The following is a 13,203-nucleotide window of genomic DNA, read 5'->3' as shown; positions in this document are numbered from 1 at the left end:
GGCCTCACGTTCCGGTGCAGCACCAGCTGCTGCGAGGACAGCCAGGCGTCCATGCAGCAGGTGCACCAGTGCATTGAACGCTGCCATGCGCTTCTGGCTCAAGCCCAGGCCCTGGTGACCAGTGAGCTGGAGAAGTTCCAGGACCGCCTGGCCCGGTGCACCATGCGTTGCAATGACAAAGCCAAAGATTCAATAGATGCAGGAAGTAAAGAGCTTCCGGTGAAGAGGCAGCTGGAGAGTTGTGTGACCAAGTGTGTGGATGACCACATGCACCTCATCCCAACCATGACCAAGAAGATGAAGGAGTCTCTCTTGTCCATTGGGAAAAGAAGTCTTTGCAATTGGCCATCGGAACTGACAGCGGGAATCTATTTAAAAAGAAACAAGACTTTTTGTCTTTTAAGCGACGTTTATGAAGAAATTAAGGTTGGCAGCAAATTTGAGGCTTGTGTCACTTGCCTCTGGACACTGGTTCCTTTACGTTTCAATCCTAGAAAGTGAAGTGGAAAAAACTGGTGCTAAAATTTGGGTCGGAGATGGCACAGGAGAGTTTTTGTTAGCCTAAATTTCATGTGCTTGTCCTGGCAGTAGGGATCTCCCTTGTACCAAGCCAGAGCCCTGCAAAGTACCAGATTCTTCTTCCTACACAGGTACCAACAGGCTGGCAGGTTCCTGTAACCTGCCTGCAATCTGGTGGTGTGCGCAGAGGTGTTTCTGTTTGTTGCCAACCTCCTGTTTACCAGAAGGATCACCAAATCGTTTTCCATAAGCTGTCAAACAAAATCCACAAGGTCACTAATCTAGAAGGGAAAAAAAGGGTTTCTGGGTCTTTGGTTTGCTTGGTTTTTTATATAGAAGGGCATGAAATGGATTTAAGATATGGAGTTGGGAGAGGCAGTTTGCATAAGAACTTTGAACAGGTCTTGTGGTTATCTGTTTCTGGCCATCAAGGTGTGGGTGTGCATTTCTTGAAATACACATCCCATCTTTCAGCTAGGAGAGAGACCCTGCAAAGACATGACAGGTGATGCTCCATTGGGTATGGGAAGCAGATCTTCCCTCTCGCCAGCTGCCATGACGGGCCCCGAGGCTATCTGCAGCAGAGCGACAGGACAATCTCACAGTGACACTCTCCTTTTTGAAGGGAAAGGGGTTTTTGATTGCACCATTTACCAGGATCCAGGAATGAACACTGAAGGAGGAGCTCTTGTCTTCTTAATTAAGAGAGTTATTAAGTACTGGCTTTGGAAAAACCTGGTTTTTATGGAACAGAATGGGATGAAAACCTAAACTCAGTATTGCTTATTTTGCCCCCAAAATAACAGAGTCCTATTCAGACAATCACTTGGTGACAGGGAGGTCAAAGGAGAAAAAGTAGGCAACTCAAGGGTGGGCTGTGATCCCTTTAAAGCAGAAGAGGGGCAACCCCCCACCCCATTACCAAATGCCACCCTTGCCCCAGGACATTTGCAGCAAGCCGTGTTCCTGCCCCAGCTCTAGCACCTTTTCATTTTGATAAAGACCTTACTGTCTTTTTACCAACTTACTACTTGAAATGATGATATAGTCTGCGTTGGGTGTCTCAAGGCTGTGATCTATTTTCCTAGTGGTTCAGTTTTAAAAAATAAATAAGGTTTAGTTTTTTCCTCCAAAAATAAAAAATAAAAAAATAAAAGGGTCACGGTCTGTTTGCCCTCAGGAGGGAGGGTCCGTGTCTCTCCTGTCGGCTGCAGGGGGTGGTGCTCATGTCAGCGCAGAGAGACTCTGTGTCTACAGCTTCTGAAGTCTCACTGTGGAGACGGCATCTGCAGCCCCTAGAGGCCTTGCTTCAGCAAATACCAGCCACCCCCAGAAATGTCGTCCAGCACCTTCTCTTTGGCTAGTCCCCCATCTCCCAGGCTGGGAATTCGAGTCTCCTCTCTGCCGACTCCTATACTCTTCAGTCGGCTTCACTCCGACACTGGGGAGCTCCATCAGCCGCGATCCTCGATCCTCGGGTGGAAAGAGTGCCTTTCAAGCTGGGTCAGAGCCACCTGGGGGACCATCTGAGACATGGCTCTTTGCAGAGAGCACTGTCTACACATGCCTGGGATGTTCTGGTTAACAGCTCTGCACTGCCAGTGCGCGTTCGCATGCTGTCCTTGAAAAGCCTCTCTCTCTCCTCTCTTTCCTTCCTGCTGAACTATTGCCTTCATCCCAACGATTCTTTTAAAACAAGTACTTGACTTGTCGTAAGACACCAAATGGAACGCTTAATACTAAGTGGGGGTCTTAGGTTCAGGCTCCCTGGAAAAGGCATCGAGCAGGAGGCTGGGGGGTGAGGGCTGCTGGGGGGCCCACCAGCAATCATGCTCATCAGGAAGGAAAAGATGCCCCAGCTGACCCCACCAGGAGCTCTACGGGACCAGGGCTGGCCCCCCGGAGTCATCGCAGAGTGACACCAAGGGAGCGGGTCTTGGTCTAGCGGTTGGATGGGGCCCCCCCAGGAAGGATGCGTACCATTAGGTGGGGCACCCCTCTGGTCCAGAGCGACTCCTGGAGACAGAAGGGACCGCCAGCGCTGTCGCCGATGAGCCCAGGAGCTGCGGGCACGCGCGTGCCAGTCCTGAGGGAGCAGCAGGCCAGGGCCCCGCAGCATCCATTATAGCCAGGTGTTGTGGCAAGAGTCAGACAACAAGCATTTCTTTTAAAAATTCTACTTCTGGCCATTTTGACAGAAAGGTGCTCTGTTTGGGGCTCATCTCAAATCACGGAATGTGAGGCTGAGAGCACACCCGAGAGGCCGCGAGCCAACCCAAGGTGAAACGCTGTCACGGATTAGAGCGGTGCCCGCACAAGGTTGGTGGCACAGGGGAGACGCTCGCTGGGTGCCGGAGACTGAGCAACTGTGTCCTCCCCAAATCACGATGAAATTTAGTCCCCAGTGTGACGAGATTTGGAGGTGGGGGCCTTCGGAGAGACTGGGTCTCTGGCCCTAGGATTTGTGCCCTTGTACAGAGGTCCCATGACGCTCCCCTACGTCCCGACCACGTGCGGACACGGAGAGTAAACCATGAACCCGGAAACTGGCTCCCAGCTGACACCGATGGCGACCGCACCTGACCTTAGACTTCAGCCTCCAGCACCGTAAGACAAATCTCCGCGGTTTACCGGCCACTCAGTCTATGGTGGCCTGAAGAGACTAGTGCACTGATTATGTGGATAAACACTATGTCCCTGATTGGTGCCTAAAACCCTCAAGGGACAGAGAAAGCATCTACATCATGCTGCACCCAGTATTCAGCATTTGAATGAAAATTGAAAATTTGGTGTCATTATACACGTCTGGGGTGTATAAAACCACAAATACTTGTTTGTAGCTGCGATGCTGAGTTATTTCGTTTGCAGGAGGCTGTTTCCCAGCTATCTGGCATTGTATAGGGATTTTCTTTAGATTCCTTTTAAGGGTGTATGAAACCAAGCTATGAGAATTTTAATTGAGCTTTTTATGATTGGCATTGCATGAAGTCACAGATTTATGCCTAGCAGATTTTTCAAAAATACAATACATTCAGGGTATTACTTACATAAGGCACGTCAGCCTACTTTTTAGTGCTAAAACACACGCGGTGTAACAAATAGAAGTGGCTAAAGATACCCGAAGAAGTAAAAAGACCGTATCCAGATATAGAACTTTTGTGTACATTTTTACTCTGGTTTAAAAATAACTCCTTATTTTTAAATAGATTCCCAAGTTCCTTCAACTGATAAAAATGGGTCTGTTTTCAAATCAAGACCCTGAATACGTTAAAGCAAAATAACTTTTGTCTAAATGTGATCAGTAGATCTGAAAATAGACAAAGAAATGCATAAAAAGCTTGCCAACATATAAATATGTAACCTTATTATATTTTTAGAGCTGCCCTGACCTTCCGAAGGATTCTTCTGAAGATGCTGGAGGGCAGGGCGGTCTGCAGAAATGTCGAGAAGTCAAGACTCATGCAGAGGGAGTGACGCCACCATGTGAGTCTGAGCAGGAAAACCATCTCCGCGGGTGGACTCTGACCTTGATCACTCACGGGGGCCCTGGGGCTTGCTCATCCTCAGAGGCGGCCTTTCCTCAGGGCTACCTAAGAAAACTAGCGCATTTCTCAATTCATTTCCTGAACTTCTTTTTGGAAATGGCCCTTAAAACCCGCTTCCCGTTATTTTAATATGTTCATCATGTGTCTTTGGGTTTGACTTAGGGAATAACCAAAGTAATAAACAAGTAATAAATCAAATTTAGAAATAATACTCTTGATCCAGACGAGGTTATGATGGATGGACATCACCTATGTTCTAGAATGGCTCAGAGACGAGCTCATTCATCCGCTTGTATGATGTTATTTTATTTATTTTACCTAAATTAAGGCATAATTGACATGTAACGTTGTAAAAGTTTCAGGTGTACAACGTGTTGATTTGGCACACGGATGCAGCGTCACATGATGGCTCCCTTGGCCTTAGTTGACACCTCAGTCATGTCACAACATGCTCGTGTTTTGGGGTAAGAACATTTAAGATTTATGATTTTCGCAACTTTGAAGGACATAATACAGTGCCGTTGACCGATCACTATGCCGTGCAGCGGATCTCCAGCACTTTTCATCTCCCTTTGAACAACATGTAGGCAACATAAGCCGTCTTCATTTTTTTCCATGGAAATGACCCACGTTTGGCTCCCAACGGTGGGCGTTCGAAGATGTCCACTTAACCTTAGACAATAGGCTGCAAAGAATGTTTGGGAGGATTCTCCAATGAGCCACACTGGATAGAGGGAACATGGGGAACCTGCAACCAACGGAATTAGCTGGGGGGTCAAAATGAGACACAAATTTGGAAAATAGAATGTGGCTTTTCTTTCCTCAAGGCCCCTAGGTACTTGCCTCAACTCCGCATTTGACTTGTGGGGTCAGAAAAACTACGTGACTCAGAAATTAAGACAGTGATGAACAAAAAGGAAGATAAGGAGGAGGACGGGGGATGTGCGAATAAGGCAAAATGGGGTCACTCGAATGTCACAGTAATTAGAATGGGAAAAATATGCATTCCAGAAGTCTCCAAAGGATTAATTTTTGACACAATTTTATTTACTTTGGGGTTTGTTCTCATCTGGATGCAATTGTGTCTTCCCAATCCCAGTGTAAATAGGCTTTTGTTTGGTTGGTTGGTGTTTTTTGTTTTTTGGGTTTGTTTTCGGTTTTGTTTTCATGTTTTTGTTCTTGTTTTGTTTTATTTTGTTGCTGATTTTCATATGCTGCCAATGCCAGAAGTTTTCTGACTAAATATATCAGATTTATAAAAATGCCTAACAAAATCAAATTAACCAAACACTGTTGAATGAATGACTCACAACATGTGACATTTCCACTGAGTAAATAATTTTACTTTCCACCGTATTTAGCTAAGAAAAAAAACATAAAAATTTTGGACAGGTCCAAACACTTAGTGTTTATTACGAACGTGTGTACAGTGTAGTATCGGAATTTCATGTACAGTTAGGTGGAGCAAGTGACCAAAGATCAGCACTATTTAAATGACCCTCAAAACAGTTCTTTCCGTAACTCCAACACGTTTATACGCTCTCCAAGAGATTCTCTGAAGGGTGAAATGCAATAGCATTTTGTTTAGAAAAACATTGCATGACTCTCCAGTTAGGTTGGGGGAAAAGTTTGGTAAACTGAAAATACATTGTAAATCTATCATTGAGGGGCGCCCGGGTGGCTCAGTGGTTGAGCGCCCGCCTTCGGCCCAGGGCATGACCTCGGGTCCCGGGATCGAGTCCCTCACCGGGCTCCCTGCATGGAGCCTGCTTCTCCCTCTGCCTGGGTCTCTGCGTCTCTCTGCATCTCTCATGAATAAAATCTTAAAAAAAAATAAATCTGCCATTGACCAGCTCTTTTTTTTTTAATAATTTTTTTTTTTAACTTATGACAGTCACAGAGAGAGAGGGAGGCAGAGACACAGGCAGAGGGAGAAGCAGGCTCCATGCACCGGGAGCCCGACGTGGGATTCGATACCGGGTCTCCAGGATCGCGCCCCGGGCCAAAGGCAGGCGCCAAACCTCTGTGCTACCCAGGGATCTTTAAAAATATATTCACATTTAGCAGGCAGACCAGACCCAGTTTCCCGGGAGGAGGCAAGAAGTGATGGCTGGGGCTGGGGATTCCGTCTACGACAGACCAGGGACGCTGGATGAATGGTCATAGCGGGAGAAGTAAAATGGTTGTTTTCCTGTTGCTTACACTGAAGTCTGCGGAGCTACCGTCACGTCAACACCTTAACCTCTTGTTCAGACCCTCAGTGGCTTCCAGGCTCAATAGTCAAGTGACCCAGACCCCACGGCGCCCTGCAGAGTCCCAGTGGTAGGACTGGGGCCCGGGGCAGGCGGCCACGCAGGGCGCGGGGGCCGTGGTGGCGGCTACTCAGAAGGCGGGAAACGTCGGGCTGTGTGATGGCGACGCCTCCGTGAACGGACAGACGCCCCACCAAGGCCCCGGAGACAACTTTGCAACAGCTCTGCTCATGGTTGATGGCGAAGGAGCCACGATTTTCTTGAAAATCAAAGTTATGAACCATCAGAGGGGAGTTTGCTAAGGCTCTACAAATGGTCCCAGGAGATGCTTCACCATCACCATCTTGTGGGGGGAAATTGCTTGAAAATTTGACTAAAGGGGGGAAATCCCTGGGTGGCTCAGCGGTTTGGCACCTGCCTTTGGCCCAGGGCATGATCCTGGAGTCCCGGGATCAAGTCCCACGTCGGGTTCCCGGTGCGTGGAGCCTGCTTCTCCCTCTGCCTGTGTCTCTGCCTCTCTCTCTCTCTCTCTCTCTCTCTCTCTGTCTATCATAAATAAATAAATCTTAAAAAAAAGAAAATTTGACTAAGGACATTTTCTTATAACTGAAGAATTTAGAGATGATGGGAAACGTATATTCTAGACTCTGTTTATAGAAGTAGTTGGGGGGGGCGCATCTCTCCAGTTCGGTCAGTAGAGCGTGTGACTCTTGATAGGAGAGTCGTGAGTTCAAGCCCATGTTGGGCGTAGACGTTACTTTTAAAAAGTGGAAGTAGGTGGGGTGCATATTCACCTAACAGCGTAAAAGTTAAACCTGTCTTTTTGTCCCCCCGTTAATTTTTCTGTCTGTTGGTGACACATGTAAATCCATCTTTATACTGATCTTGATAAATTCATGTCGTAATTTCAACATTCTACAAACCTCTTATTTGGCCAAATGAAGAGCTCTGTTTCTTGGGAAGTCGGGGCCCCCTAGGTAGCGTCACCCGTGTGTTCGTAGGCCTTCTCTTTTCTGCCCTGAATTCCCCCCACCCCCACCACGGCCTGCACAACGGCGCGGGGTTCATCGCTCGGTGACGTGATTACGCTTTGCTCCGGGTGCTATTCCCCAGGGAACCGGCCTGAAGCAGTCCTCACATCCCGTCTCTGTTTAACGACTCCCAAGAAGCCTTAGGACTTAGGACTTAGGACTCCCAAGAGTCCCGAGGCTGAGATGCTGGAGCAGCCAGCAGCTGGGGCTGAGCCAGCTGGGCTGTGCCCTGTCCCAGCCTCGCTGCACCGAGGCTCCGTTTCCCCTTGGAGCCAATGAAAGAAAGAAAGAGAGGAAGAAAGAAAGAAAGAGAAAGGAAGAAAGAGAGAAAGAGAGACAAAGAAAGAAAGAAAGAAAGAAAGAAAGAAAGAAAGAAAGAAAGAAAGAAAGAAAGAGAGAGAGAGAGGGAGGGAGGGAGGGAGGGAGGGAGGGAGGGAGGGAGGGAGGAAGGAAGAAAGAAAGAAAAAAGAAAAAAGAAAGGAAGGAAGAGAGAGAGAAGGAAGGAAGGAGGGAGGGAAGGAGGGAGGGGAGGTCGGCCCCGTCCCGTCCTCCCGAGGGGCTGCGGGCAGTTCCTTCTCCGGGACAAGCGAGAAGCAGGCGGCGTCAGTCCTGGGCAGCAGCGACCCTGCCCCGAGGTCCCCGAGGACCCTTTCCCGCTGCAGGTCTCTCCTGCCCCCCCCGGCCGCCCTTCCTCGCCACCTTGTCTGGCCCCGTCCCCGGGGTCCCCGGCTGCCTGTCCTCGCCCCAGCGCTCCTGCGCCCCGTCCGCTGCCCGCCCGCACCCTGGCGGCCTCCCCACCTGTCCCTTCCCCGTCTCTTTCCAATGCCCCCCGCCCCCCGCACAGGAGGCCAGGGCGCCTTCGGGGTGTCGTCGGCGGCCCGTAGGCTCAGGTCCCGTGTCTAGCGTCTCTCCCATACTTGGGTGTCCTTCTCCCTCCAGGGTCCCGTCGCCCTGAGAAGTGCCCTCAGGTCCCTTTGGGGGAAACGCATGGCCCGCCCACCTCGCCCCAGTTAGGGCCCCCCCCGGCCGGGCGTCGGGCTCCGGGTGTGGGTCAACTTGCCTCTGGAGTCGGGGTGAGGACCTCGACCTGGCCCCACAGCTCTTGACGTCACCCCTCCCTTTCTCAGACCTGCACAGTTTTCGATTAAGCGACGGGATCGGTCGCCTAAGTGTCTCTTGGTCGTCTGTGTCCCCTGCAAACAGCGTGGCTGGGGATCTGGGCGGCCGGGGCCCGGTGACTCTGTGTCCCTGTGCTGGGTGGCCTGTGCTCCCGACCCCACCTGCTCTGCCACCACCCGGCCCGGCCCCACGCAGGGGGCACACGCGGGTCATTCAGGAAGAAGCAGGGGAGACCCCCATGAGGCACCTGTTCCGCCGAGCTCCCCGCAGGGTGGCCAGGCCAGGGAGGGCACCCTCGGGCCTGCTGCGGGCGACGTGGCTGCTGAGGGCACAGTCCTGGGGACACGGGCATCCGCATGGGGACCCGTGGTGACCTGAGCACCTGCTCTCCCCGCACGGCCGTGGGCTCAGTACCGCTGTCTCGGCCTGACCTGCCGGGCTGCAGCCCCACGGTGGCCACCCTGCCCCGACGGCCACCCTGCGCCTGACGGACGCGCCCCTGCACTCCCCCAGCGCTGTCACAGGGCCCCCGGTGCCCAAGCCCGGCACCGTCGCCTCCGGAGTCCTCGCTGCCCACGACAGAGCTGCCGCCGCCACAGGCCTCACTGCACGGGCCCTTGGGGCAGCAGCCCTCCCCCTGCCTGCACGCCTGCCCTCCCCCTACCCTGCACGCCCTCCACCTGCCCTCCCGCCCACCCCCTGCACACCCTCCCCATGCACGCCCGCCCTCCCCATGCCACATCTGCCCTCCTTCCCCCTGCCATGCCCTCCCTCTCCATGCACACCCGCCCTCCTTCTCTCTGCCACACCCACCCTCGCCCTGTCCTCCCTCCCCCTGCCTACACGCCCACCCTCCTTCCCACTGCCCTGCCCACCCTCCCCCTGCCACATCCACCCTCCTTCCCCCTGCTCTGCTCACCCTCCCCCTGCCACACCTGCCCTCCCCCTGCTCTCCCTCCCCCTGCCCTGCCCGCCCACCCTCCTTCCCCCTGCCCTGCCCGTCCTCCCCCTCCCACATCCACCCTCCTTCCCCCTGCCTTCCCGCCCTTCTCTTGCCCTGCCTGCCCTCCTTTCCCCTGACCTGCCCACTTTCCCCCTGACCTGCCCACCCGCCCTCCCCCTGCCTGCATGCCCGCCCTCCTTCCCCCTGCGCGCTGTCCCGCCCTCCCCCTGCCTGACCACCTGTCAACAGGTGGGAGCTTGACAGCTGTTACTACTGCAGGTGGGAGATTCCAAGCTCCTGCCCCGAGAGACTGCTTCCACGGCGGCTGGCTTAGCCCCGATGCCTAGAATTCTGGGACCGAGGTTCACATTGTGATCAAGGAGCAAGGAGGAGGGAGAAAGCAAAGGCAGGAGAGGAGGACACACGGTCTGGGGTCACCGCCGGCCTCAGCCACACAAGAACACGCTGGCTGGTGGGTCTGTGGATTGTCTCCAGCAAGGACCTCCCACTTCTCAGAATATTCTGCGGGGGGGGGCGGGGGGCGGTGAGCAGCAGGTCGATCACCCCGTGGGGCGCTACCCAGCCTGCCGGTGTAGCCGCTGACGAAGCTAAGGCCGCTGGGGTGCGGGGGACCAGATGCCGGAGGGCCTGTGTCTCCAAAGTCCCCCGCCCTCGGTGGGCGCTGCTAGCATCAGCAGTGTCAGGGCGTGTGACGCTAGCACGGGGCAGCCCGCCGTCGCCGCGGAGACGTGGAGCACCGAGGACTCCCCACAAGGGGACCGGGCGGCAGGGCAGCGAGCAGGCCCTGGGGACGGCCGGGTCCTGGCAGGTGGCAGCAGCCAGCCAAGCAAACTGGCTCCCGCCTCCCGTAAGATGCTGCCCTCCGGCAGCTCCGGAAATGCAGAAGTGGCTCCTTGTGAGGGGACCGGCGCTACCCCAGTGTCCCCTCCTGGGGCCTTGGGCCACCGTCCACGTTAGAATTGACTCGAATTCTGGTTTCTCTGGATCTCCTGATACTTCGTCCTCGGGTTACCAGAGAGCAAGCTACATGCCGACCGGGCAGTAAGCAGGCAGCGAGGGACCCCAGCACGCCGGGTCGGGCCGGACGGTCGCGGCGGGGGCAAGAGCGATGGGCACAGTGGGCAGGGAAGGTCCCCTCGAGAGGTGACACGAGCGGAATGGAGGAAAGCTCAAAGGGTTATTTCATCAAGAGCGTTTCTTCAACAAATTTTGGGGGGTTCGAGGGTCCATCAGGCCCCGACATGGACTGAAGAGAGCACGTTCCCGTGGCCGTCTACGATTTAACGTCTCGGCTGTAGCACAAGGGAACAGGGACTATAAACAGATGTCTAGGCTAAAAAGGATTTCAAGGGTTTCCTAGGACAACCTCGAGGTCCGGCGTGTGCGTGAATATCTGCCGTTTTTGTGAGCAGGTTTTATAAAACCATGTCAGGGTGTGCGGTGCTTACTCGGCCAAGACCGTCCGTGCAGCGGAGCTGGGACGGCCTCCGAGGAATAGGCTGGAGATCTCGGCTTTCCCGCGCTCTTGAACCCCGCCCGGCTCTCTTCTCTGTTTCAGCAAGGAATAGTTCCGTGAAAATAGTGCTTGGGATATTGTATGAGGATTTCCGTAACGTGCCCTCGCTTTGCACCGTACGACGCCTCGAGCGCCCGTAGCTCTGTACCTGGTACCTGACCTGACGGTACCTGCCTGCCTAGCGTGGAGACGTCGTTCGCGATGAGGACAGTACCCAGCAGATACGTGCCGCGTGGAAAAACCAGCTGTCGTTTGCTTTACGAAATGTCTCAATTTATTTTTCAAGTTTTTTGGATTAGATGAAACCCAACTAAGTTTTGCCAAGAACGTTTCCCCCCCTTAATTTTTGAAATCATGTGCAATTTTGCAGAAATTTACTCCATATGTTTCTGTTTCATTTACACTTAAATCACCTAAATGTTGCTTTGTAAGATCATTTGATGTCCAAGAAGCGATTTGAATTAGTCCAATGCTGTTCTTTAACACCGATATATAATTCACATACTATAAAATCCATCTTTTTAAAGGGTGCAATTCAATATTTTTTTTGTAGCTTCTCAAAGACATGCAAGCCTTACCACGATGGAATTTCAGAACCCAGGACTGGTTTTATTATATTTTTTTTTTACACCAAAATGTTAACAGTGTTTCTTTTATTTTTTTAAAAGATTTTATTTATTTATTCATGAGAGACACAGAGAGAGGCAGAGACACAGGCAGAGGGAGAAGCAGGCTCCATGCAGGGAGCTCGATGTGGGACTCGATCCCGGGTCTCCGGGATCCCGCCCTGGGCTGAAGGCGGCGCTAAACCGCTGAGCCACCCGGGCTGCCCAACAGTGTTTATTTCTATTTTTTGTATATTTTTTTAATTGGAGCTCGATTTGCCAACATATAGCAGAACACCCAGTGCTCATCCCATGGGAGAAAGGATTCTAAAGGATTCTACCACTTCTCCATGTTTCCTTGGTCCTCCCCAACGTTAATCAAAGATGGTAGTGGATCACATAGGATCATTAAAGTCATATTTTTCCCCATCAGAAAAACACTGAGAACCTATGTTGATAGGAAGATCTGGATAGTGACTCCAGGAAGAATCTACATAAAAGCATGAGCCATTGAACAGTGTATATCTATCCTTTCTAAGCCTCAGTTTCCTCAACTAGCTCTTAAGATTCTTGCCATCCATCCATTTACCTTTCCAGTAATCCTTCGTCTACACCAATCAATACCTCCATCTGTCTGCCCATCTACTGCTTGTCCATTATAGTTTAAGGATTAAGAAATTTCTTTGGAACCCAAATTCTTGGGTTTGATTCTGAGCTTCCTTATTTTCTGGCTGTGTGGTATAAAGGCATGTTACCTAGCCTCCCCTCTCTGCCCCAGGATGGGTTTTAAAACACATTCAACGCTAATAAGGCGTTGAATCTTCACGGTGGGAGGCGTTCGCAGAGCTGCACCGTGGGGTTCACCTTGAGGCTCCTGGTCTGGAACGTCGCGTCAGGTTTGCTGTCAATAAGAGACTTGTTCCGGCCCTAATGCAACAATCACAAACCAGAAAATCCCACATTTAATGGAGAGTCTTCGGGGCTCAAGGCCTCTCTGTTGTGAGAAACGCGCCACTGCAGCCCCAGTGGAAAATTCTCCGGCCTCCCCGCTCAGACCCACTCCCCTGCTGATGATATTTTTTGACAGGTTTTTGACCTGGAAAATCCCCGACCATTGGGTCCTGATCACACAATTCTCGGCTTCAAACAAAGTTCTCCTCGCTCTCACTCACACCCCGTCCAGCTAAGTCACTGCCAGGAAAGCGAGAGACTACAAGAGGCCGACTTTGAAGACAGAATGTTCCCCAGGCGACCTCTGTGTATTGAAGTTGGAACTGTCCGCCTGAAGGAACGAGAAGAGTGAGTCATAAAACTTAATTTGTTATCTCAGGGAGGCCCTTCGGATAGGATTTAAGGACGTGGCCCAATCGGGTTCTTCAAGGATAAAAGAAATTCCTGTCAAAGGCTAATATGCCTCTTTGTCAAGTGTAATTCCCAATTAGGTGTATTGGATCCAGATCACAGGCATCCGCATCTAATAATAAATGAAGTAAAATAGCACAGCTGAGTACATTTAGCTCCTTGTCCCAGCTTTTGAGGAATCATGACACACGCTTTGGGACCCTAAAGCCCTCACTCTTTTAGGCATACTAAGTGAAAACAAAACAAAAACAAACAAAAAAAAAATTGAGCATCTTGCTGTTTGTAGATGT

The 13,203-nt window shown here is 51.8% G+C and overlaps 1 pseudogene; it reads left to right on the top strand.

Annotated features, from left to right (window-relative positions):
• The window catches only part of LOC144311975 (protein FAM136A pseudogene), a 968-nt pseudogene extending 116 nt beyond the window's left edge, over nt 1–852 (top strand).
• Nucleotides 853–13,203: the final 12,351 nt, after the last annotated feature.

The sequence above is a fragment of the Canis aureus genome, chromosome 4 (assembly GCF_053574225.1).
Source record: "Canis aureus isolate CA01 chromosome 4, VMU_Caureus_v.1.0, whole genome shotgun sequence".
Classification (NCBI taxonomy): Eukaryota; Metazoa; Chordata; class Mammalia; order Carnivora; family Canidae; genus Canis; species Canis aureus.
Note: the sequence above shows the minus strand (reverse complement) of the source record. Positions and strands in the feature narration are given on the sequence as shown.